The sequence below is a fragment of the Atta colombica genome, unplaced genomic scaffold, assembly GCF_001594045.1.
Source record: "Atta colombica isolate Treedump-2 unplaced genomic scaffold, Acol1.0 scaffold207, whole genome shotgun sequence".
In the NCBI taxonomy this organism is placed as follows: domain Eukaryota; kingdom Metazoa; phylum Arthropoda; class Insecta; order Hymenoptera; family Formicidae; genus Atta; species Atta colombica.
The window spans coordinates 97,696-102,085 of NW_017259302.1; the positions used below are offsets into that span (position 1 = coordinate 97,696).

General features: G+C 32.6%; 1 protein-coding gene across 1 annotated transcript in view; it reads right to left on the reverse strand.

The window, feature by feature from the left end:
• Positions 1 to 2,890, reverse strand: part of LOC108687463 — an 87,322-nt gene extending 84,432 nt beyond the window's left edge. The window contains exon 1 of the mRNA XM_018193229.1: positions 2,868 to 2,890. The gene's annotated coding sequence lies outside the window, so the exon portion shown is untranslated. The remainder of the gene's footprint in view (positions 1 to 2,867) is intronic.
• Between the last annotated feature and the right edge of the window lie 1,500 nt (positions 2,891 to 4,390).

Below are 4,390 nucleotides of genomic sequence, written 5' to 3' on the forward strand. Positions count from 1 at the left end.
TAGCTGCATTATCTATTTAACTCTTTTCAAATATCTATCTATAATAATATTATATATAATTAATAATATTACATATAATTGGCATACGCACACGCCGTATGTCAACGGTCATCTTTCTCATCTTTCAAATTTTAAAAATAATTTTTTATGAAAAGTTATTTGATTATATAAAAGCAATTAATATATTTAATTAATTAAAAAGATAGACTGATTAAAAAAATTGACGACAAAAAACCGTTGAAAAACAATTGACTTGAACATTCGTATGACAAATTACCATTTCCGCTGCTTTATATTAAAAGTGAACGGACAGAATGGCAATTCACTTTCTCTTTCAACACATTAAGTCTTGAACCATAAATTATATTTCAATTGACAACGATTGTTCGATGGACGATTTCGCAACACAAAGATGATTTGAGTTACTACATTAGTCATCATTGTGAACAAGAAATATAATCAAATTATCTATAAACATGAAAAATAAATAAAATTATTTTTAGGAAATATGTATAAAAGGTGAAAAAAATCATTAAGAAAATAATGAGTTTTTCTGTTCACAAAAACGTACGTTGAATAGCGCAATTTCAAGCTTTCTCTAAGTGACATGTTTACAATGAACGCGTGAACTCCGCCTTTAATGATCACGCGAATCATTCGTCATAGCATAAAAAAATTACAAGATAATTAACTATAATTATATACCATTATAAATGACGTTACATCCGCTCCGAAAAGCACGAGATAGCGACCGGTGCGGCGCCGTCATGACTATGACAATTAAGATTACATCGCTCTCTTATATTTCAAAACTGATAGAACTCAAAATGCGTGATTTTCGAGTCATGAATGAGTTAAGTAAACATTATTCTATTAGTCATCAAAAGTGAAATAATTTAACTTCATTTTAAAAGAAGTCATAATTCAAAAAGAGTTTTTTAAGAGTTAAACAAAAGAGTAAAACAAAAATAAAATAAAAACAGCATTTAATCATAAGAATATATTCTTTTGCCAAATTATTTAATTAGTCAATAATTTTCCGTCAAGTATATTTTTTTGTCAAGATAAAAATAGTATTTTCCTTTTCCTAGGAAACTAATCATGTAAGTTGTCACTTTTGAAGTAAGGAAGCGATATGCACATGGTATTTAACTATTACATTTCAATTATAAATAAATTTTGTCAATCGATTATATAATTAAACATACTTAATTGACCAAGCTCCTAGCAACTAATAAAATAAATATACGAGAATAAGTAATTAAAATAAAAATTTCCAATTATATCCATTCACTTTTATTAGTTGAAGCAGCGTAAGCGAATACTTATCTCGATCATTTTTTATTGTAATAATGACAATGTAAAACGCTTCAAAGATGTATCTGCACTCGCAAGTTTTGTAATTTCCAGCCGATTAATAGACTCGTCAAAAAAGCATTCGAAGCGTTCGCGAAGAACACGTTGATGACTGTTTGTTGCATTTAGGTCATCGTTGCTCGTGATGGAGCCCGTCTTTCCCGTCCTTCACATGGCTCGCGAATGTTAAAAGAACATACTTAACGAGTAATATGCTCGCGCGCATAATTTATGCGCAGCCATTGGGTCTACCTCGATCGCGACGTTGAAGTTGAGAGTTGAGACGCGTATAAGCGCGAAAGAATGAAACAACAGGTGCGCGCGATCTGCGAGCTGCGAGTGATACGCGAGTCGCGACCATGTGTAGTGTGTACTATGACGTCGTACTTTCTAGGCGTGTGCGTTTACCAAGATATGTGAGCCAAGAAGAAATCACCGATTTTGCCGAAGCTCCACAAAAAATAATTTCGCGAAATCATAAAAAAATCTCAACATACGAATATTACACGTAATTTTCAAATTTATACAGATATTGTCAAAAATATTGTATTTCTGTAAAAAATATTAATTTTTAACAGAATTCGTACCGGGAGCTTCGACGTGTATCGAATTAAAAATTTATCACACATAATAATCGTAAAATATAACAGCTTTTTTTAAAGATATATTCGTAATATATAACTATAAGAATAGAATCACGATTGTATAAAAAAATCTTGAGATTAAACATTATATATACACAATGCAAAATGAAATGCGCATGATTAACAAAAATTTCTTAAATTGTAAATAAAATATATTTGTTTTCCTTAAAAAAAATATCGGCATATTTCGATATAATGATTACATCATGTAATTCATAAAAGTGCCAAAAAATTTATTAAAAAGTACCATAAATCAGAATTATGATAATACATAAATATCAAATTCTAAACAATGCGATAATACAAAAATAACAAAAGCATCAGTTACAATTTTTACAAAAATGCATTACAAAACTTATTATGTATATGACTGACAATTACAGAAACGCGTGAGTCACATGATTAGATGAAAGTCACAGTTAATACAACATATTTTATAAAAATCGTTTAACAAATATCGACATTTTTTTCATTGATGATGTCAGAAAGAAAACATAAAAATATTGACACGTGAAATACCGCAATTAAAATTGGGAGATTCGCAGAAACAAATGGCGTTGACCTGTATTTATCGAAACAGAACATTCTGAACGATGATTGTGAAAATCGTTAAATAAAATCAATATAAAATAACGTTTCGATGCAACGTGCTCGTTTTAAAACGCGCGCGGCTCTCACCGAAGCGCAAGGCGTGCACAACGAGACGCGAGAGAACGCGAGAGAAAAAGAGAGAAAAAGCAACACAACTCCATTTCGGAGCAGTGACTCGCGCTTCATCAAAATAAAATTTCATCATTTTATCCAGTGCGCTCTCATTTTGCATTCGTATCAATAACGAGATTCAGCCATGATCTTCTCGAATCGTACCTGAGTTTTCGAGCGTTGCGAATTCAAATGACAACTTCTCGCTGAATGCGCTTCCAGTAATCCAAAGGACACGCTCCTCTCTCACTACACGCACTTATTAATAAGCAGCCGACAAAACGAATAGGCGACGAATTTTCAAGAGATTATGAGACCAAAACACGGCACATATGAACGGATACACGCACAACACACACACACACGCACGCACACACACATATACAGACACGTAATGTGCGCGCGAGCGCGCGCGCGCGCGCGCGCGTCAAGACAGGTGATTATACCGCACCAGACGAAAAATGAAAATCGCGCGAGAATCAATGTAGCCGTATGAAGACCGCGACAAATCGCGGCGGCGCGATTTTCCCGAGGTTCCGCGAGCGTAACATTAATGTGAATTTTCAAAGATATGCGCTCGGTGAACGTAGAAGAGGATACGGAACAAGAAGAAGAAGAACAGAACAAGACGAATCTTACGACGCGAGCGCTCGCGACGGACTGACAAGTGACAGCCGTGACCCGCGCAGCGCAGCCCCACGCGCCGCACCCCACATCCCACCCCCCCCCCTTCCCACCTCCATTGCTTCCCTCACTCTGCCTGTCTGCGGCGCGACCAGAGCGGGGCATCCGCTATTCCGCTCCGAACGCTCCTGCTCCAAACCAAACGTACATATAATACATACGACGAATACTCGAACGTAAATTCCTCTCTCTATCTGTCTTCTTTCTTTTTAATTCATTTCTCTTGTTTATTATAAAATATGGTAAACGTTATCTTTTACCATTTTACACGAAGAAACGTGTAATATTCATACATGTCACCGTCAGATAAGATTACACGAAAAAAAATATTTAAATACTATGTTGAAGTGTGCTTTTATTACGCGATAATTGTTAATTGAAAATTTATTAAATATATTAAATGTATCGTATGATTAGCATTTTATTTCAAACTCAATCAAGTTCAGTTTTAAAATATTCTATTACAAATATATATATATATATATATATATTCTATCTCGTTTTCATATGCAATAAAGGAAATTTTATTTTAACACAAAAGGAAAAATAATATTGGAATAATACATATGAATAATGGAATATATACAAACGAAAGAATGCTGAGACATGAAATTATTAAAGATTTTAATATTTTATTTTTTAATGATTAGAACATGCAAATATTTGAAATGTTACATTTGCAATTATATTTTTTATTTTTCTTGTTTTATATTAAATTAAAACATCTATTTACAAAAGAATGAAATAATTATTTAAAAAAAAGAACATGTGAATACGGAATTGTTTGAAATTTCCTATTTTCTTACTCGAATATTGTTATGTTTGCAAAGTAGCGCATTCAGTGTCTACATATTCGAGTTTCACATATTTCGCTTCATATGAATCCTAATTTTAATCAATAAATAGCAGAGAACATAATAAATAAAATGAATAAAATGATTACTGTAATTGTAAGCATTTTATTTATTTTATGCAACAAAACATACTAAAGGCATCAAAATCTA